This window comes from Cottoperca gobio, chromosome 22, assembly GCF_900634415.1.
Source record: "Cottoperca gobio chromosome 22, fCotGob3.1, whole genome shotgun sequence".
NCBI classification, from domain to species: Eukaryota; Metazoa; Chordata; class Actinopteri; order Perciformes; family Bovichtidae; genus Cottoperca; species Cottoperca gobio.
The window spans coordinates 1,198,606-1,222,228 of record NC_041376.1 but is presented as its reverse complement, the minus strand read 5'-3'; the positions used below and the strand labels follow the sequence as shown (position 1 = coordinate 1,222,228).

Sequence of the window (23,623 nt, the reverse complement as noted above, 5' to 3'; positions counted from 1 at the left end):
AGCTCTTTTGTGAAGGGAAAATGTTTTCTTACTGACGTCACTTGTTGCATGTTTGTATGGACGGGTTTGTAGGCGGAGGAAATACCGTGCCAGCGTCACATTGTCGGTGTCTAGCTGCCGGTCAGGGTTTGTCTCCCTCTCTTCTCTTACAGAAACTCATAAGGTTGTTCATCGATACCGTTTACTGAGTCATTACTCCATCAGAAGCCAGATGAATAGATTGCCCACATTAGTGATTATTAAAAACACATGCAGTGAGATGCGCACTTTAACCAGGAACTCCTTTATGAATCAACCAGGAGAGTGAATTAGCAATGAGGCATGAACATCAAAGAGGGAATATTTAAAGTCTCAAAAGATTTTAGTATAATAACCTTTATAGCTGCATTTCTTCTTTTACAAGGGAAATTTGAATTCTGGCCCATTGGTTTAGATATTACTGTGCTAATGGTGCTTTAATAACATAATTATGTTCATATTAGTTCATAATGAAGTGCAATCAGGTAAAATTATATTTTGGTTCACATCAGAATACATGTATTGACTTTGTATAAAACGGGGGGGGGGGGGGCTCAATCTACATTATATGCATTATTATATTTTGATATTATGCTGTATTAATGTAGTTAAAGAATATTATCAGTGTAAAATGAAAGGCAATGAAAAGGATACAGCTTTGTTCATTGTCCCTGAATACATCACCCGGATCTCTTTCCTCTCCTTCCTCTTCTTTTTATTCGTGTTGTGGTTATGGTGATGTGGCTAACCAATCATATTCCACCAAGAAACAAAACACATGTTTTTTTGCCGCTGATGCTGATCGTAGATGCCATATCAGCCAATACAAAGCTGATAACGTTAAACAAATGTTGTTTTGTTTTTCACCACCACCCCGAAAAATCCTTCTCTACCATCCAGAAGTCAGTGTAAATCGTCAACAACTCCAAATCTTATCCATTTACTTTGTTAGTCAACTACAGTGTTTTTACCTCTAATGTCTTTTTTTATATTGCTGTGAAAAGATCTCCTTCAAACAACTGGATTCATTCAAGTTTCAGGACAAAAACTGAATTTTGTGAGATTACATTTGAACACATCATAATAACGTCATAATTTAACTTGCCCAATACTCATTTTTACTGAATAGAGCTTGAACGCATCATAATGTTCCCTCCACTAACGTTAGCTGTTAGCTGTTAGCTCTGTTATCTAGACAAACAGGACTGCTGCTCACCAGGCTGCTAACAGCTAACGTTAAATAGCTCTTTTGTTGCCGATTGTTGATTTCATATCGCTTGGTGACTTGGTGTACCGATCACATATTGTGACTGAATATTGGCAGATAGTAGCTCTTTAGCAGCTGCCCCAGGAGTTTGCATACTTTCATTTTTATAAACACCTTTTTAAAGACTTCTCCTCCATATTTTGCGAGTCCAGGTTTATTTAACCAATTGAGAAACTATCTTCATCTGTTGGCTTGCAAAAGGTAGTGCACTGTATAACTGGCTCGTTGATTCTATATCACTAATGGTTTATTTAATTTGCCGATACTCATCATCTCATCCTTTTTTCTTTTTTACCGATTTTAAATCAGGATCACCAATTAATCCTGATATCCTGCTCCGTCTCAGTGTTGCCAAACTCTAATCTCTCCTTCTATCTCACAGTTGCACTGGCAAGCAGCCCCATCTGGCAAGGAGCCGTGGAGGGTCCCTAAATGAACAGACAGCACGTTGCAGTGAGTATACAGATATTTGCTCGCAGCACTGTGTTTGAAACAGATTCAACAGCAGTTTAATTTAGTGCAAGCTCAATTTAATTTCTAGTATATTACTGCCTTCAGGAGGGAGCGGTGCTGTTGGCTTGCTTTCACTGTATGTCCAAACCGGGTTGAACAGGAATGGTTCCGCATAAATGTGATGCTAATTGTGTGACTGGTTTAGAATAAAAGAGTGTGAGGATAGGCACACAAACACATCATGTCTCCCACTTTTATCATCTAATAATGTCTTATGTGATGAATCAGTAATCATCATTTGAAAACATTGCAAATACAATTGAAAATAATGTGTTTTTTAGTCCAAAAAATGCAAATTAAGTAGTCATTTCTCTGTTTTTCTTTTCCATAATGTCCATAATGAGTCACAATTAATCTTTAAACATGAGCTCATAAGTCTGTTATGCAACGCCCGCCTGCTGAGCGCTTCAATTAATTCTGGCATCTTTTGCAAAATCTCATCACTAAAATGAAATGTGAGCAGATATGCAGTTAAGGTAGTGCGCACAGCGTTGGGCCGGCCTCCATTTCCTCCATGTTAACACCACAATTTCCATCCCCCCAAAATGAATCCAGCACAGAGAATTACCTACAGTGTCATTTTCTCTGCATGATCACACAGATTTTCCTATCGCAGGTTTCTGCAGAAAATGTATCAGCTTATCTTTGCCATGTAGTGGAACTTCTCCAGCAGTAATGCTGCTGTCAGCAGAGCAAACAAAAAGATGATTACAGGACAGAATTATCTAAATTGCCTGTCTCTCTTAGCACCCAGAGATATCATAGCACCAAAGAACAGAGAAAGGCACTTGCATCGCACTTGTTTATAAGATAATATCTTTTTACAATAATTCCCCAAGCCCCGCCCCAAACAATATAAATGTATATGAGGGAAAACTAGGGCAAGCCTGAAGACGAATTTCAATAGACCACATTTTTGTTTAGACTTGCAATTTTGGCAGTAAGCACCACCACACCCAGAATATCAATCAAAAGCTGTTTTTTTTATGTCTCTGAGATGTGTTTTCAGTGAGACGCCACTCTGCTCAGTGGAAGTGGCACCGGTAAAAATATCTACAATAATCACTACCAGAAGCAGAAGTCACAGATTGTTATTTTCTTCCTCTCCTATATGATTTTTTCCTCTGATATGAAGCACTGCCACCTCTCTACCCCACACTACTATCATTACCACAACATTTCCGAGTCCTCTGCGACCCCTCCATACATTAAACAGCTACATCAACGACTGCTCTGCTTGCTGATTCACTTGCACAGTTTTATTGGAATGATGCTCAGAGATATTTGGCTGCAGAGGCCAAAAATAGAAAGAGGGTGATGATGGATCGTAAAGCATTTTGTTTATTGGACTTAATGGAGCTCAGTTTATAGGTAGAATTGTGAACCATTGGAATGGGAGTGTCAGCGGCGTATTACAGTCACTATAAAGCTCCGTGCTCCCTTCAGAGCACTGCATGAGTGCATGCAGGGAACTTAGTCATACGTTGGAAAAGAATAATGAATGAGAACGCTTTGAAACGAGAGTAATGAGTTTAAATGAACGTATTCAGAAGTCAGAATTCAGTCATTGTGTTTGAGTCACACATTTAACTGCTGTGTGGTATTAACTTCAAAATACATTTTTCTTAAGATTTAAATACTTTATTTTCAGGGTGGAAGAGCCAACTGCTGTAAGCGGAGTGCTCTCTCCAAAACCAGCCACAACTTGACGGACATACCCGACACCTGTTGACTGTTCACCAATGTTGAATTGGCAGGCTGCACAGGTTTAACTGCAACCCCTCAGAAGCACATTTGAGCCCTTATAGCTGATTGACTCCTGGCTCAGCCTCATTAGTGAATTTGGAGAGGAAATGTTCTTGCAGGTGGGGTGGAGAGGGAGTTTCATAGAGCATGAAGGCCAAATACACCGCTTCCCATGACAATACCAAGGACACCGTTGTGCTGACCATAGCAGAGTCCTTGGCTCATCTAAAATGCTGTTCCACATAATGGGAGCAAGCTGAAAACAAATAAACCAACCTGATAATGAGGCTTTCCCTCAATGTCTGCAACATTTTTCCAATAGGAGTCATCTGTGCTTTTAATAGACAACAAACATCTGTGCTGCGGAAACACAGAGTGTAATTTGTTTGGTAATTGTTGGCTGACCACAGAGCGAGCTAACCATGGTTTTTGTCAATACCTATTAAAGTTCTTAGAGATATAATAAGAATGGTTAGTCATTGCAGTATGCACTCCTCTCATATTTCAACTGCTGATATAAGAAGCAAGTTACAGTACTTGGTAGTGGATGTTTTCACAGTAAGAGGTCTAAAGTTTGGCAACGGTTTGCTATGCTAGCTGCGCGGCTCTAGAGATAGCAATGCTGGTCTGTCTTTTGGTTGTTCAATCCACCACTGAAATACCTTCAAAAACAATTGAATGTGTGGTGATGAAATTTGTTACGGATATTAAAGTTTCTAGAGAACGAGTCCTAAAGACGCTGGTGATCCCCTGACTTTCCTTCTAGCGCCACTCGCAAGACATATTGGTTGCACCCATTCATGAACCCGGGATGAATCGTTCTAACGTTGGTGATCCCTTAACTATACTTCTAACATTTACATCATCATGTCAACATTTAAAAAACATTCTCTAATACTTTGATTTATCACCAAATATTGTATATTTTATTCAGCCTTAGCTGTACTTTGGATTAGATCTAAGTGGCAATTTGTAGCATGCTAACACGCTAAACAACGAATGAAAGATGTTATAAGTACATGTTGAAGTCTAAGCATTGAAACGCCGTCAGAATAAAGGTTTTATGTAACCTAAACGTCTGAAAGCCCTTTTATTCTAAGCTTCTTTTAAACTTAAAATCAGGCAATGAATATTCCCAGTGAAGGTTGTTTTCTCTTTATAAAACATTTATCTTTTAGAGATACATGTTTTCTTCCTGGGTAGTGATGAAGAGATCTTTTTTGTTCAAACCATTTTCATTGTGTGTTTCAGTACATGTGTCTGAAGCACATGAGATAGTCGGAGGAGTTTATTCAGAGAAAGACGCGTAAAAGGACACGAAACAAAGATAATAATTTGCAGACATTTGAAGTGTCTGATGTCCATGATAGACTGTTGGCTATAATGTATTCTAACTTCAGCAGTACAGGGGGTTTTCAATTAACTGTAATTCTGATGCTTTGCTAATTCGAGAAAATATCTTTTCTCATCTCCCATCCTTCAGGGCATTTACACTTTGTTTGATCACAGATGCACAAATTACAGAAAGACCATGAACCCAACTAAAAGCTTAAATCATCTTCTGTGAGTTGGTGGCGAGAGAACGATGGACATATAATAATATCATATTGTTTGTGCAGGGTGAGAACTGATGATGTTCCACCTTCTCTCAGCTGCTTTTAATTTTAAGAGCTTCCCATCAAGTGGATATGTTTTGCAAATAATGACATTTTCTCACAAAATGACTGATCGTGGCAAATGAGGAGAAATTACAGGGCTTCTTACGAGATAGTAGCTAACTGATGACCTCGGCTGAAAAAACACTTAAAAATTAAGCTTGTAGCTTGATGTTTCATTTTAAATGCAAGGAAGCACTCCAAAATATAACTTCTTTAAAAATACTCACATTTGTTATCGTCTGTGCAAGAACAGAAAGAATGTGATTAAGGCTGATGCTGGTTAATGCTGACATTTGTAAAGATAACACTGATTCATGCAGTTCTGACAGAAAGGTTGGCAGTCAAATGAAGAGTTTCTCTTTTAAAATGAGTTATGGAAGATTTGAATAAAGTTCTTGTTTAATGCTAAAATGAAGACTGTGGAATATTGTTGAAATCATTATTTGATGTACAGCATGTTGTGTTAATGACACAAATGAAAGTAGGCCTATGTAATCATCAGTAGTTTCATCATTGTTATAACAGGAAACTTGTTCCGTAGCAGAAATCAGTCGCTTGCTTCATCATCTGCGACCTCTATTTTTTTGGTTGTTAAATTGGGACTTAATTGCGAGACCCCAGCCAGCACAATAAAGACAGAGAGGTGCTGACAGAGGTAGGAGGTAAAGTGGCGGATAGATTGGACACTGCTGGGGCCGGCCTCACTTCGCTGAGAACAAAATAGAGGTCCCTCTTAATAATGGTGGCGGGGGAAAATGGTGCTTGTGAAGAGAGCGGGGAATGTTTGTGTGTTCTTCTGTTGCTGCTGTTTTAATGTTGTTCAGAGAAAAACAATTCTATTACAGACAAAACAATACAACTACAGACAAAACAATACTACAGACAAAACAATACTACAGACAAAACAATACAACTATAGACAAAACAACAACAGACAAAACAATACTACAGACAAAACAATACTACAGACAAAACAATACAACTACAGACAAAACAACAACAGACAAAACAATACTACAGACAAAACAATACTACAGACAAAACAATACTACAGACAAAACAATACAACTATAGACAAAATAATACTACAGACTAAACAATACTACAGACAAAACAATACTACAGACAAAACAATACAACAGACAAAACAATACTACAGACAAAACAATACAACAACAGACAAAACAATACTACAGACAAAACAATACAACTACAGACAAAACAATACAACTATAGACAAAATAATACTACAGACTAAACAATACTACAGACAAAACAATACTACAGACAAAACAATACAACAGACAAAACAATACTACAGACAAAACAATACAACAACAGACAAAACAATACTACAGACACAACAATACAACAACAGACAAAGCAATACTACAGACACAACAATACAACAGACAAAACAATACAACTACAGACAAAACAATACAACAGACAAAACAATACTACAGACAAAACAATACAACATACAAAACAATACAACTACAGACAAAACAATACAACAGACAAAACAATACTACAGACAAAACAATACAACAACAGACAAAACAATACTACAGACAAAACAATACAACAACAGACAAAACGATGCTACAGACGAAACGATGCTACAGACGAAACGATGCTACAGACAAAACAATGCTACAAAACATCCTCCAAATGGTTACAAACCCATGTTAAATATAAATCAGTTTTATGATGTCACATCTTTACGGTTAAGGTTTACTGAAGTTTAGGCACAAAGACGACTTGTCAGGTTTAGGGAACGATCAGGGTTTGGGTTCAAATAATTAGTAGTTAAGTTTGAGGAAACACTTTCGTCACAGATTGGAGTTCAGGCTTCAAAACAAGTGTGATGTTTCGCTCTTCGTCACCTGACTTCCTCTTCTGCTCCCGTCATAATGACCCCAGCCGGCTTTGACACTTAACTCCTCATATGTCATTTTGGGACACTTGTTTGAACTCTGATGACGTTGTTCTTCTTTGGAGGGAAGCCTCGAGAAAACAATACTAAACCAGACATTTTCACTTCAAATGTCTGTTCTACTGCATGAAACCACATGAAGTCTTTTCATTCTGCTGCTGTCAAAATAAGTTTTTCTCGTCTGTAAGGCACCTCGTGCCTTCCCACCGCTGGGACCCGACTACAGCATCGTTTTGTTGTGAGTTTTGTTTGGCAGTGTGAACACTAAAGCTGTTATTTTGAAGTGTGTGTGGCACAGTTAATGCTGATTTGTCTCTGTGAAAACATGATGTGGATTACAGTGCATGTGCTTAATGAACTAGATTGAAATGTAAATGTGAATCACTTGAAAGCAGCTGTTTAATGATTAGCCTGTTTGTACTTCTGCTTTCACAAGGACGTTGAATTAAATGACCTTGTGTTGAGGCATGTTGGAACCATGAGGCTCATCACATCATTTCCCTTTTCCACACTACCAATTTTGTATCTTTAGTATTTCAACACTTTTCAGAAAAAGAGATCTAACTAATGCAGCTGTGTGACAATTAACAGCTTGACTGTCAGGTCACAAAAAGCGACCGTGTCAACCATGTCAATTAAAAGCACAGCAGAGAGAAGCCTTTTATCACAACAAGAGCCACAGTCTTGAAGGTGAAAATAAAATAAAAGCAAAAGTGTGGGTTGTTTGTCTCACTAATGTCACTCATTTTACTTTTAAAGCAGGTGCATTTTGGAAAATGTGCTCTTGAACTAAACCTGCCTTGCATTAATGGAAGCTGTGGCTGTTGGAGGTGGAGGTCTGCAGCCCTCCAGGGATCCTTGATAAAAAGCCATTAGTCTCCTGTGGGCAATACCTGCTACTTTACAGTATATAATGGACTTAACATGCCGCTTGTGTAGCTTTGTGTTCTGTATTTTATCCACCGTACTAGGATTAATCCCTGAAGGCTGATAGATGCTAAATGAATATTTATGACCCTGTACAGTGAGTGTGAGTACTGTAAACACAAACACACACAAACCTCACATTTCATTTGCGTGGTTGTGCGCCTACGAACTGACCGACATAATCAAATCCTCATAACATACTTTCAACCAAAGCACTCTGCTGTAACATGAGTTTATAGTTTATTTCCAGCAGTGAAACGAGCCCAACATCATTGGCCTGTGCAAAGACGTTTTCAACAGGCAACTCTTGTACGTTCTGTTGCTTTTTATAATCTTGCATTGCTATAATTAGCATCCAAACAGCACCTTGCTAGGAGCTGATGATTAGGTAGCATCCTAACATGGTCTAGTGTACCCTTTGCTAAAGGAGATAAGAAAAGAAGCATCGACACACCTTTTGAGTAGCTCTTATCACGGCTGCTCCTTCGATGATTGCAGGTAATTTCTCTCAGATGGGAAAACGGCAAAAGGTTTTGATCTGACTCACCTGTCAATGCAGTAAGTGTTACCTGTAAAGCTACTACTCGATTAATCAGCCTTTTTATATTCTCACTTATCAATCGCATTACAATTTCCCAGCATCCAAGCGGATGTCTTGAAGTGTCGTGTTTTGTGAGACCATCTGTTCAAACCCCAAAGATAATCAATTTAGTATCACATAAGAAAAAGGAAACATGCGAATCCTCACAACCGAGGAGAAAAATGCTGCTTGGCAGTTGTTGGAAGAAATCGTTGGCTCCTTATTCACACAATGCTCCTCGCTACAGCAGCGTGCAAGCGTTGACAAAACACCAGCATCCTTTTGTAATTATAAATCATACAACATTGTGCATTATGAATGTTTGCACTGAGGTATGATTGGCACTTGACCTCTGGTGAAACGTTTTACTGCAGACTTCTCTGTGATAAGTAGCTTGATAAGCATCTCGTCACCGACTGTTTCTTGCTTTGTTTATCTCCATAAATGAGTCTTTCACTCACTTGTTGATTGTGTTTCTCGCAGTGTCAACACTGGGTTTGTTTCATTCTCCTGCTGCCTACTGAGCTGCACAGAATATTTAGTTTATACCGTGCAAAGTGTTTGTGGTCATGTATATCTCAATAGGCAGAGCGTGACACTCAGTAACCTGACAGCGCCTGAGATTTGCATTAAAGTCTTTCTGATGTCGTTTTAAGAATGTGGAATGGCTTTCATGCAAACGCTGAAACTCCCCCACATGTTTTGTGGTTTAGGGCTCTTCTTAAAATGATTTTGCTGCAATGCAGTTCAAACCGTGGAGCTAACTCGCTCTTTTTAACATCAGCCGTTTGCTGGGGTTGCACGGAAATGCAAATCAGCGGCTGGTGACACTCTCTGTCATGTTTGCAATGAGGAAGAGAGAAAGAGAAGCGGCGGGGGAGGAGGACGCAGAAACGGTATCTACACCTGCAAATGGAAACTGTCACAGCTTGATAACAAACCTAGAGGAGGTTGAGCAGAATAAACACTAAGCTCTCTAATGTTGCTGCTTAATGAAGGTTTCAATGATACAATTCAGTGAGATGGAAAGAACGGACTGGCACTTGTGAGCGTGATTCACAAGGCGAGCTGGCTCCTGTGACCCCTGAGAGGATCTGTAAGTCTTAGTGGCCATACATTTCACTCCTCTGTGACTGAGATCCTATAGAATATCATAAAAGGAGTCACCGCCACGGCTGGGCGCTCGGCTCTGTCTTTGATTTAGTGCAGGGAGACGGCCGGAGACTCGGACGCAGCCTTGCATGACCGGAGGCAAATGAAACAGGAAACTGACCACCTTGTCTTCTCAAGGGTGTCTGTGGAGGCGGAGAGGGGTTCAGGGGGGATTAGCAGGGGTGGTGAGGTCGGGGTAGTATGTTTTACTAATGACGACACACCTGTATTCACCTACTCCTGTACAAACAGAGATAAGAGAGCAACGTAATTCAAATTTTACCAAAGCACCTGAACATGCATGCAGCTGCACACTGCAGAGCTGCAGAGCTTGTTATCTATAGAGACGCACTATATCTAATAACTGCTGATGCACTAGAAAAATATGATGGATATGACAGAAATGATAGTGTATAGAGATTGCTAGCTAGTTACCTATGTAAAGATCAATACTCTATGGACACAAAGAGGTGAAATAAATCTACAAGATGAATAAATCGTTTTTGTTTTTTAAGAAGCACTTTCTGGGATCAATATTACGGTAAATAAATACACAAATAAAATAAAAATGAAGCTCAGCTAGTCCTGTATTACTGATATCTTCCTTGTATGTGGCAACTCGTCCTGTATAGCTGCATCATATTCTCGTGACGAACCCGTTTTGTTGTATTGACCATGTACGGAAGATCAAGGAGCAAGATGTGTGTGCACATGGTGGAGAAGGAGAGGACTCTGAAATCGATAGATGATGTAATGTGTTTAGACTGAACAATTAATTGGAATTTAATCAAAATTGCAAGATGGAAAGGTGCAACATCTGCAGGAGCCGCAATTGTGTCAAAATAGCATTTAAATGAAGTGTTAAGATGCCCCGCCTACAAATCGTATTCTACAGATCCACATTTTCCAAATTGTCCTGTGACGTGTACGATAACAAGTTACACATATCGGACTTTTAATTCTGCATCTTTTACTTTAACATTTAAGGAAATCTTGTACTAATGATATGAGGTTCAACATTTCTGGAAGACTTGATGACACTTCAGCAAGTGTCTGAATTTGCGGTGAGAGTTTTAACACAAAATGTTTTTGAGTGATTTCCCTGTAAATACTTTTGAGTCTTTCTCAAGGACACTCGGAGAATTCCTCCTCTGGAGATCTAACCTGCGATCTTATAATTACAGGGACGTCTTTGTGCGTGCGAGGCTACTCTGCCACCTTTAACTCGTTGTGCCGTTCACGGTTTACAAGTCCATAATCCATTTCGGTGTGGGAGCCACGGGCTTCATTGCAAATGAAATGGTCCGTGCACATCGGGAGAAGAGGGGAGTGTCAAACTAGCAAAGTGCACTTGATATTATACACTGTCACTTTGCTGCATTGAGATGTACTTTGACATTGCAAGAAAAAGCCTTCCTCTCCATGCTTCTGTAAGTGCTCCTACTCCATTGTATGCAGCAATCACATTTGAACCACACAATGCCAAAAGTGCAGAAGGATGGTTTTCCATCAGTCTCACTGTGACCAAATGCTTTTAAATTGCCATTCGGGCGATGCTTTCATCCAGTGCAGTGCTTAAGCTTTGGTGGTAAAAGAACCCAAAATCCACATTCACTTCAGGCATGTTCAAAGTCGGGTCTTTTTCCCTCCTTCAGTTTGCATCAGTTGGACAGGTGAGAAGAATGCCTTTCACACAGTGCAGGTCACTCGCTCTGACTGTAATACAAACCTACAGGGGGACTCGATGCCTCAGGGTGTTGGAGGCTACATGCTGATATCTTATAACAAGCAGATCCTGGATGCACAGGACAGTGGAGGGATGCTCAAATTCAAATATGTCCTCCTAACCTCTTAAACTCATGATTTCGTCAGGTTCATGTTTCCACCAACAGTATTTCATATATTCTGTATTTGCTTGTTACAGCATTTAATCAAAGATACAGTATATTGAATAATCCTGACAGTGTCTTAAGTAGTTACGCTCAAGATACTGTATTTTTATGCCTGCAGCATTTCATCAAATTGAAATATTTTAGATGTCTTGTGGATGATGTTATGCACATTCTCCTGGAATTCAGCTTGACATATCGTATCCCTGGAAACCGGAGGATGTCTATGAGAGTTTAGGATTCAGTCTGGCAGATTTAAGTGATGTAAACACGGAGAGGGCGAATTACAGCGAAGAGCACAATCATGTCCCCCAAGGTTAGCTAAAGTTGCAGGGACAGGATTCATATCCTCCGAGGCTGTGATGGGCTGTAACACCTGTCAATCAAGACACCCTAAACGTACTGCTGTCCATGTGTCTATTATCCCCCAAACCAAAAGACGGGTCCAGTCTTATGAGTCTCATTAACTGTCTTTAGGACATAAAGTGTTAGACGGCACAACACTACCTACAGCTGAAAGCAAGTGTGACATCTGACTCCATCAAAGTGATAAACGACAGCCTTGGCAACCGCTCCACCTTTTGTCAAATCCCCACGTCAAAAACCTTGCTGTGATATTTGACTCCACTTTTAGGTTTGACGAGCAGGTCAATGCAGTAGTTAAAGACGGTTCTTTACAGCGCCAAGATCAAGAAGCCCTTTGTCTCCGCTACTGATCTTGAGAATGTCGTCCACACCTTTTTATATCCTACATCAGTCCTCCCTGTCCCGCCTGCACCTGCTCCACAACGGCTCCTGACAGGCACTCGGAGAGGGACCTTTAAAATACTATTGCATATGCAATCATTTTGGTCCTTTAGCCTGGATGTGTCTCAAAGTAACAAAGTGCAAACCTCTCATTTAATCCATAAAATACACCGAAGTGCAAATCAAATCAAATCAAATGTATTCATATATATATATACATTTACATAAATGCATGCAGATAGAGAGGGAGAAGAAGAGAGGGAGGGGAGGAGGAGAGCAGGGAGGTGTCCCCCGACAGTCTAAGCCTTTCTCAGCATAACTAGGGGCTGATCCAAGGCAAGCCTGAGCCAGCCCTAACTATAAGCTTTAAGTGCAAGAGGGGTTATTTGCCGGACTATTTTTTGGCTAGGCAACTAAAATATGTGGCAACGTTAGGAAAAGATTGTGGTTAAGATAAATAAAAAGGCGGATGTTAATTGCAGGTCTGTGATTGGACGCAAAATGTGGTCTCGCTTACTTTTCCCTCCTCATTGTATCGGCCACGCTGCTTCATGCATCAGCACTGAACGTTGGTGACTTGCAAAAACGTCCAATATGGATGTAATTATAGGGCCTGACAGAGGAATTATATCTCAATGCATGTTCCTGCCGGCTGCATTGGCTGTTGCTCTGTGAAAAGCCTTCATGCCTTAATGCCGTTGACCTACGCAGCAGCACACTTAATGAAAATAAACACGTTTTAATTTCACCCCTGCAATTTATGACACATTATCATAAGGTTTCACTTTTGCAAGCATGTCTGTAATTCAGTATGATTATGGTCCAAAGTTCATTATACAAACAAATAGGGGAGATCAGTGTGGCGACACTGATAACACGGTTCTTCTGCTCATCTCTGTAATGAATGGAACAATCAGCTCAGTGAGGCTGCTGTCGAAACACCGTCAGCACTAAAGCATTTCTCATCCGCACTTCTTCTCCTCCAATGGGCTCATTAGTCTGCTCCTGAAAGCTGCACACCACTGCTACACAACATATTTATTATTTAGCATCATGTTTTTCTTTTCTTATTTTTGCCTATTTACTTTGTTTGCATTGCATTCTCCCGCATACTTCACACTCATGATCAAACTCTGATCTGCTATTGCATACTCTACTTAATGTGGCTCTCGCACACTCACAGGATTTATTCTGTTGTAAAATGTTGTGTTTTTAGATAATGGCACATGGGGGGTTTATTTATAGGTTTGTTTTATATCATTTTCTTTCAGTCAGCGTGATCTTCGCTCTACTTACTCTGTGATCAAACGTAACACCTAAACAACCCCAGAGAGGTAATCTAGGATCTCATCTTCAGTGTGAAGTTAATCACCTGTAAATATATTAGGTGTCATGATAATGAAACCCTCCACACAACAAGATGTCACTCCGACAAATGTGCGATAAAGTTTTGTTGACACGCAGCTCACGTCTCGTGTTTTGGGTATAGTAAGAACATACACACGTCTGCGTCGACATCATTAGCGAGGCTTGAGAACAGAAGCTCATTACGACTGTTGTCATTTACATCAGTGGTGTGAACGATGGCAGAGGTGAAGTGTTCGCGTTCATCACGGTAAACATCTGTTTGAGGGTAAGGCCAAGAAGAAGAATTAAGTCCGCTGCAATTTCGAGTCATTTGATCTCGTGCTTTCAGAACGCTGTGAAGTTTGTCCCAGGAAATATTATTCCACACTGTGTGTGTGGGATAAACTCTGCAGGCAGTAAGTAAACTGACGATTTAAAGAAACAATGTGGGCTCTAGTTTCATCCATCCATCGTCTACCGCTTATCCGGGGTCGGGTCGCGGGGGCAGCAGCTCCAGTAGTGAACCCCAAACTTCCCTTCTCCGGGCCACATCCTCCAGCTCCGACTGGGGGATCCTGAGGCGTTCCCAGTGAGGAGATATAATCTCTCCACCGAGTCCTGGGTCATAGAACACCTCCCTAGGGAGGCGCCCAGGTGGCTTCTTACTAGATGAACCACCTCAACTGGCTCCTTTCAACGTAAAGGAGCAGCGGCTCACTGATGGCTGAGCTTCTCACCCGATCTCTAAGGGAGACGCCAGCCACCCGTCTGAGAAAACACATGTTGGCCGCTTCAACCCGCGATCTCGTTCTTTCTAATTTCATTCAGTTTAGAAATGTTATCCCTTTTAATACATAGTTACATGAAGTCCTCATATTTAATAAGTGTTTTCAGTTATTTGCATCTATTTCTTGGATATTTAGATAAAAGTTTATGATCTATTAGATTTCTAAATATTTGCATATTTTTCTCATTTTAAATATATGTAACCGAAACATTTGATGGTAACCTGATATCTCTGAGTATAGTAGGACACGGTGGCTCTTGCTATATAAGCTCCTGTCACTGTCACACGCTGAGGACGTCTGAATGTTTTCCTCTCTGTGGTGCAACATGATCATCTAACCGTCAGATATGTGACGAGGGTTTGATCTTTATATCGAGAGCAGTGTCTTACTGTTGATCATGAAGGCCTGAGGGCGGAAGCATCATCTAAATAAAAGGAGGAATGCATAATGAGCCAATAGAAAGTGAAATCCATTGCAGCCGGCAACAGCCTGACCTCCGCAGACACCTGGTGTCTCTGCTGCTGCTCTGCCAGGCCGGTGTGCAGCGTCACTTCTCTGCTGGTCCTGCGGGTTCTGCCTTCACTCTTCACAAAGGGAAGTTGACTTGTGGCCAGTTAGCTGTTAACTTTGCCAAGAGACTCTTTGCCAACAACTAGAAGGACATCTGAATATTTCATAATTGTTCTTTTAAAGTTTGTGATGAGCAGCTGCACCTGTTGCACACACAGGTGCCTCCACTGTGTGTGCAAATACAGGACTGACATTAAAACTGCTGATCAGAGAATATAATGTAACACTGTGTTTGTTTCTTTGTCCTGCTGCAAAAAACAACTTACAAGTTAGAGGTGTTATAACATCTGTAGAGAAATCCAAAGATGTTCTTTTGTGGGGAAATGTACAAGAGTTGGGAATCCTCAATGAATTCAACTCTGCTTAGTTAGAACAGCTTTTAGGAAGTTAGGAAGTTTAGTTATGTTTGGAACATTGACTTGAACTGTTCATCTGTAACAGTTAAGAAGTCTCTGATATCTTTATTCCTACATGTGTTTCATGCTCATGACTTTATCCAAAGCATCACAGTCTTATTTCTGCATTGCGCACACACACACACACACACACACACACACACACACACACACACACACACACACACACACACACACACACACACACTCTGTTAAATGTTAACTGGGAAAAATTTTCTCGGCATGTTGATTGTTTAACGGCACAACTACAGTAATCCATAAAACTTGTTAGAAACCATTTCTGGTACATAATTCTCTACACAGAGCATGGAGTCAAGGCTGTGTTACTACTCATATTGTAGTATCTACACTGGAAGACAGCACGACACACACACACACACACTATGTAAAGGTCACAGGTTAGTTGGATTGATTATTCAAGGTTTTATTATTTAGAAGTTGTTGATATTGTATTTCTAGAATAAGAAATCATGTGAGAATCCAAAAAAAGAGGATCGTGACCAGAGAGTCAATTGTCAGAAACCCTTTTTGAGCGACGGGGAGCTCAGACATATGGGAGGAAACTTAATGAGTAATTCACCAGTAGCGTCGACATGGCCTTCACCCCACGCCACTCAGACGCAGTTGCTCAGTGTTCCCCAGTACGACGCTGGGGCTGTACGGGAGCTCCCAGCTGTGAGTGTAATTGTATGCATGTGAAGCAGAGAGCTGCTGGAACAGAGCATGCATGCTCAATCAACTTCCCCTGGATAAATAATATGGAGACAGAGATTAGTGCCAGTTGAGATTTTATTTGTATTGCATACATTTGAATTTGTCAGCCTCATATTAAGCTGTTTATAAAAATAAAATTAAAAAAAGGCATTGAATTTATGTTTAAACTTAACGTGCCTGTAACTCGCCTCAGGACAAGACATGAAGTTGGGAGTTAAAACTTGTAGGAAACATTGATTCAACAGATTTATTTAAACTGGATTATATAACCTTTACTGAACACTGTGGCCACAACTCACAGTTACCGGAAAAAGGTGGATGCTTAACATAGCGTGAGAGTGAAGTCAGGACGCGGGGACGAGTAATGTTAGTTAAAGATTAACATCCAGGGTTCCTGCGTATCCTTAAAAAGGCTTAAAAGCCATTTAATGAATTAATCTAAAATATGTCCTTAATTGCTTTTAAAAATGTCTTAAATCAATCTTTCAAATTCCCAAAAATATTTGGGAAATGTTAAGTTGTTAATGTTAGAAATATTCTTTTTTTTCTGACATCTCAAAAAAAAAAAAACTTTCAATTTAATTTGAATACTTACAATGCGTCATGCCGATCCAGATAACAAAATATTTGCACGTAAAATTGGTCTTAAATTTCATGTTTCATTATTTAAATGTTGGAACTGTGAAATCTTATTAAAGTTAGCTAACATTAGCCATCAGAAGCAAACATTACTCAACACATTTACTCAACTTCTGCACTTTTTCTTTACTTATTTCCACTGAAGTATTGTGCGTGTCACTCCACTACAGCTTGAGTTACTGCTGTAGTTGGTAGCAGTGATTGGTGTGAACTTATTGAAAGGAAATAAAAATAAAAGCACAATAAAGTTAATATCTGTACAGATATCGAACACATCCTCCTCTTTACATGATGTCACGGTGGGGAAAAGGTGAGGACCCAAACGCAGAATGATCTTTTAACAAAAGAGGGCTTTATTCCAGGAAAGCTTACGAAATTGCAAAGTAACAAATAAAACCTAAAATACAGATCAGAGGGTGAGACGAGGTCGCCACGAGGGGGAAAACACCATGTGACATGAATGACGACCGGACCAGGAACACTGGGACAGACAGCACAACCACTAAAAGAGGAAACGAGACACAGCTGGAGAGAAAGGCAAATACACAGGAGGAAACTAATCAACAATCACAAGGGGAGGGAAAACACAGAGACCGGAAGTACAACTAGACATGACACAAGGGGGAGTGAACACTTCAAAAATAAAACAGGATATAGAAAATCACGATCATGACACATGATGCTTAATTTCTTGTTTTTCTAGTGAACAGAAATGTTGCAAAGATAGAAAGAACTCTTCTGTTGCTCAGATCCTGAACGCAACTGATAAAACGTGGACAGGACTTTGTGGCCGCAGTTTCTTCTGAGGCACAGATCAAACATTGAGCAATAATTAAATCTAGAGGAAACATCAGTTTTCTATCGCAACACATTTGCCTCTTTCAGCACTTTGTCTCCTCTACAGTACAGTATTTCATAGGTTAATAAAAGATTGTTGATGTAGAGCCAACTGCCAGGTAACGTTGCCCATCAGTAATTATTGATATCAGGAGAAGAAAGCTTCAGATCCCCTGGCAGCATATTTACAGCTCCTGAAGCGTTTTACAGTTGTCGATGCTAAAGTTGCTGCTTTGTGGTCATGTGATGGACACAGTCCAAGACTCTACATCCAGTCTGTTAGTTTAGCTTGTTGAATTCAAGTTTTCTGTACGGACTCAACAGAGGATCAAGTTAACAGAGTGAGAGAACAGCAATACATGATTTGTGTTGTTTTTTCGCACCCTCATTTGCATAGATTGGAGGCGAATGTGAGACATAATGAAAGATTTCTTAACCATCTGATTACTGTGTGCATAAGTGAAGAAAAGTCCATGTTTTACAAGCCTTTACGTGTCAGAGTGTCACGTCTCATCGAGTTTGTTGAGGTTTTCTTGTTAGTCATTGTCTGTCATGTCACTTCCTGTTACTTCCTGTCTTTGTGTGGTTTCCCGCCATCGTCAGCGTCTGCCTGATTGTTTCCACCTGTCCCCACTCACCTCTTGTATAAACTGTCCTGTCTCCTCTTGTCTTGTGCCAGTTTGTCTTGTGATATAATGGGCAATGAACCAGCGTATCAAGTGTTATTTGTCTGAGAAGTTTGTATATCCTCCTTGTGAGAGTTTTGAGTTTGATTATCAGATTTTTGAAGTAAAGTATTGTTTTTTTTACACTTTACATTTGTTTCTGCCGTCGTGCGTTTGAATCTTCCTTCCCCGTGTCCGAGGTCGTGACACAGAGCCGTCACTTTGTCTCGTTCTTAAGGTTTCTGTGGTGACACCCACGGTTGATATGGTTTAATACTACAGGTCCCAGATGGTAATAATGCACATCTGATCAAATCAAATCAAATTCATTTGTATAGCCCAATATCACAAATTATACATTTTTGTCTCAGTGTGCTTTACATACTGTACAGGTTACGACACCCTCTGTCCTTAGACCCTCTGTCCTTTAGACCCTCTGTCCTCAGACCCTCTGTCCTTAGACCCTCTGTCCTCAGACCCTCTGTCCTTTAGACCCTCTGTCCTCAGACCCTCTGTCCTTAGACCCTCTGTCCTTAGACCCTCTGTCCTCAGACCCTCTGTCCTCAGACCCTCTGTCCTTAGACCCTCTGTCCTTTAGACCCTCTGTCCTCAGACCCTCTGTCCTCAGACCCTCTGTCCTTAGACCCTCTGTCCTCAGACCCTCTGTCCTCAGACCCTCTGTCCTTAGACCCTCTGTCCTCAGACCCTCTGTCCTTAGACCCTCTGTCCTCAGACCCTCTGTCCTTAGACCCTCTGTCCTTACACCTCCTGTCCTTAGACCCTCGCATCGCACAAGGAAAAACTTCCTAAAAAAACCCCCATAATTAAAGGGGGAAACAATGGAAGAAACCTCAGGGAGAGACTGAGGAGGGATCCCTCTCCCAGGACGGACACACGTGCAATAGATGTCGTGTGTACAGGATAAACAACATAGTACAAATACAACATTTGACAGAAATGATGTTGTGTTGAAAAAGAGAAAGTTTGGATGAATCCAGGAAAATGGACGGTGAGAAAAAAGACAGTGAGAAACAGGGAGAGTGTGAGTGAGCGGTGCCACTGTGATAGTGCGTGTGTGATTACTGACTCAGCTGGAGAGGACAGACAATGACATTGATGATATTCAGTAATTCGCAACTGGGGCCTTAATTTAGACTTTGCTGCAGTTACCGAGTACGGGGCTATTTAGTTTCACACGTTGGCAGTCGATACTTAATTTTTCTACATTTGCTGAGTTTGTCTTCTGCATGTGCACGTCAGTTACTGTCAGATTTATTTATTTGATTTATTAAACCTTCAACAAACAAATCATATTTCAAACAAAGGTACAAATATCAAAAAAGCGTTGTGGGGGAAAAAAAACACTTCACAAATATTGCATGACCTAAAACTTCCTTAAAGGCAAATTAAATTTGATGTGTGTCATGAAAATAACAAGACTGTCTTTTTGTTTTTTTTGCGTCTCCATAATGAATAGAATAATTAGGTCTGTGAGGCTACTGTCGAATGAATGTCAGCATTAAACCATTTCTCATCTTGACTTCCTCTCCCCAGATGGCCTCATTGATTTATCCATTTCCACGCATCCTTGCTGTGCATCTGAAATATGCCACTGCAAACACATCATGAAAAAAGCCCAGAATTGCCAAGGGCATAAGGGTCTTCTCGTTCTTATGCTTCACACTTCTTTCTGGAAACATCCGTCTCATCACCTGCCCACTGCGACGGCCAGATATGATTATAATTACACACCAGGTCTGTCTTTAAAAAAGCCTGAGTACTGCGTAGCCTCGTTTGGCAGCTCGTCTTCTGCTCTTTTCTTCTGCTAGTTTCTGGTTACAGCTGGAGCCTGCAATGAGAGCTGATGCTGCAGTACATCGGTACCACTGCGAGGGAGGCTTCTCATATTTAGCTTCATCTTCAAAGGGTTTGCATTGTTGCTGGATGACATGCACCAGTGCTACATGAGCAAAGCCGAAACATGTTGTGATCTCTAATCATTGTTTTAGCCAGCGGTCTTGAGCATACACACCCTGCAAACTTGAGAATAGACACTTTTTGAAGTGAAATACAATCCGAGCTGAAATAAAATGCAATGTAAAATATGGCTTCGCAGGTAGAAGTGCAAAAAGTAGCCATTGATTCATTTATTTGTATGAAGGTGCAGGTGGTGGTAAACCTAACGCTGCTTTCACGCCAAACCCAGCAACATTGTGCAGAGCAAGGCCATTACTTTCAATGCAGAGTGCAGCTGCGCCTTCGAAGGCAGCTTAACGAGTCATAGCGACACAAATTTCCCTCGTTTTCTGCAGCCAAAGTTAAAGTATAATACACTTTGACCATGGCCAGGATTTAAGAAATATTGGCTTCATGGTAACAAGTCCTCCCAATGGTCTCGCCACATGAACAACCCCCTTTCTTTATTTGTTTATCTAAAAGTAGTCAAATAATCAACATATTTATTCTGAAAACACTATAATCAGCCTAAAAGCCTACTCTACAAATCGTGCCATCAATCATTGGAAAGCTCACTCGCGTACCGTTTAGGAACGCATCACTTGAGCAGATGATCAATCGTCCAGTGTTGGTCATGTGGACTGTTTTGTTCCCTGGTGATGGCCCTTGAGAATATTTATGGATTAATTCTAAGACTAATTAATTAAAGATGATGTCAATGCACAAAGAAAGAATTTTGAGATAATTTGAACGAGCGCTCCGTTAATGCAACACAATTAGAGGTGCACATGAGTTGAACGCATCGTAACACAAATGTGATGTTGTATAAAATATGCATCTGATGTTCTGGGTTTCAGACCAGAGGAAGACTAGCTGCTGCCCCTGGCATCAGCTAATGGGGATGCTTTAAAAATAAGTAAATATTATTACAAGATGCATAAAGTTCAAAATGTGGTGCAGCAAACATTAACAGTCAGGCAACATTTTCAGTTGTTGTTTACGCTTTGCATAGAATTCTATCAGCTGAGACTGCCGCACTTAAAAAGCTCGGACATCAAATGAGACATGCTGAGTTTCTTTCTACTCAGATCTCATATCACTGTTCACAAGCGATGCTTACAGGCTTTAAAGGTTGTACTACATGGGGAATGTTTTGTAGCAGTATGGCTTGCTAATATTTCCCACAGCAGGGACAGAATTTGCAAATGAGTCTAAATCAGTGTGACGGCCAAGAAAGTGCCATCAGTCCAGACTTTCAGTTGTTGCACCACAGGCTTTTATTTCTGCGATAATTCTGCCAAAGAGGAGGAAATGTAAAGTGTTATGAACTGAGCAGAGAACCAAAAATTAGCTATTAAAGTTCAACACCGCCATCAGTTGATTTCCTGTAACAATCAGAGGAATTGTGAAGCTGGTTTTATATTTGTGTATTAAGGGGTGTGTAGCTTTGGATCCTACCCACGTGGCTGCTGTACTGTACAACTGTACTGGAGAAATCCAGTCATGCTTCTACTGGGATGACCACTCCAGCTGAGAGGAGGTCTGTGGTGTAGTTGTGTGCACTAAATGTTAAACCTTGATGGTTAACATGAGAGCTATGAAGGTTTAGTGCGGGGCTGCTGCTCTGCAGGTGTGCTGGACTCTTATGTAACCAGGCTGTGACTCGTATTGTATTCCTCATAATTCTAGTGACGGTGTATTGATGAAAAAGCATCAGCATTGATTGAATAGGCCAGGAGGAGACATCTGAGTGAAAGCAGGTGTGAAAGAGACGATGTGAAGAACAGAAGCGTGTGTGCTGTGCTGCAGCTGTGGCCTTGTGACATTACCATGTAACTGTACCTTCATACATTCTGCGGCCTTGAAAGCTGCTCCAACCAAACGTTGCTCCATTGCTCGTCAATATTTTTTCTTTCGCTCGCCGTCTTTTCTTCTCCGCCTCTCCCTCCAAGTTCTCTCGCCATGTGTCTGAGCGAGACAGAAAAAAACAACAGCTTGGGCATTAATTTGAATTAATTAACGCCTCTACATCAGCCCGTGGTAAGATTATTGTACCTCTTCATGACCATCCCAGCAGGAAGCTTGTCCCACATTCTCTTCTTGCTTATCAGTGTTGCAAATATGTTCAGGGCAATGCTTCTCGAGCCATTGAGAGGCAGCGGAGGCGGAGACACAGGAGAGAAAGCTCTGGAAGAATTCGATCCGAAGCAGGCAGGGGGACGTTTGTTTCAAAGGATAGAGTTTGGGAATCAATATGCAATCTTTTTTGGCACGCACCGTAATTCAGAGTTGTTTGGAGAGGGGTAAGGCTAGTGTGTACTTTCATAACCTTCTGCGTAAACCTGTTCGGGAAATAAGGATTGTTCTGCCTTCGCGCAGCAACTGCAGCGAGTTTGCCCTTGAGCAAGGCAGTTAACCACCAGCTGCTGCTGCTGTGGAGCCGCTCAGTGGAGGCGCTGCTGGATCACCGCCAGTGTACAAATCCAAATCTCAGATTTTTCCTTCCCCTCTGGTGTTACTGTGAGAAAAGAAAATTCTTTGTGTTCCTTCTTGTTAAATCTGCACTTGGCAAGAATGTTATGAATACACGTGTTTTCACACAAAATGGGGCATAAAGACATCCCATAGATTCCTCCTGACTGCCAACACTGTATGTTCGGTATGATCACTTTCCATAGTACTGTAAGTGTGAATTTAAGAATGGAATCCAAACTGTCAGCTGAACTACAGCGAGAGAGAAATGTGTTTTACTACGTGTCCTTTACAATCACACAGTGTCGCTGTTACAGTATTTCTCTTTCTTATTGTACCTTTCAAGCTTCCAAACTGAAGCTGAAATTCCAAGTGTTTTTTATTAAGAAGTTATTGTTTTATACTCCGACCCACACGTGTAGGGGAAGAAGGAAAAGGTTGCCAGAATAGCAAATAGCTGAAACTGTCCCAATACAAAAAGATTATTTATATAAATTAGATTTAGCTGTTAGCTCATTTCCATCTGCAGTCTCTGTGCAGGTACACGCAACAATCTACAAACATCATCTCCGTCACTGAAGGAGTTTAAGTCCAGATCTCATCAAAGAGTCAGACGATGAGTAGCTCGTCGCTAAATACCCACTTCCTTAATCAAAGGTTAAAGGTGTAATACTGAGACACGTGCACCAAGTAAATAGGGGGTAGAATTTCACCTCTATTCCTGGGTCCATACAATTTAAATTTACTGTCATTAATGATATGAAAATAAGCCAATAAACTGGG

The 23,623-nt window shown here is 40.7% G+C and overlaps 1 protein-coding gene across 2 annotated transcripts in view; it reads left to right on the top strand.

Moving 5' to 3' along the window:
• The window catches only part of gfra4a (GDNF family receptor alpha 4a), a 228,001-nt gene that overhangs the window by 82,585 nt on the left and 121,793 nt on the right, over window positions 1-23,623 (top strand). For both annotated transcript variants that reach the window (XM_029460742.1, XM_029460743.1), the window contains exons 2-3: window positions 1,668-1,738; window positions 3,450-3,564. The gene's annotated coding sequence lies outside the window, so the exon portion shown is untranslated. The remainder of the gene's footprint in view (window positions 1-1,667; window positions 1,739-3,449; window positions 3,565-23,623) is intronic.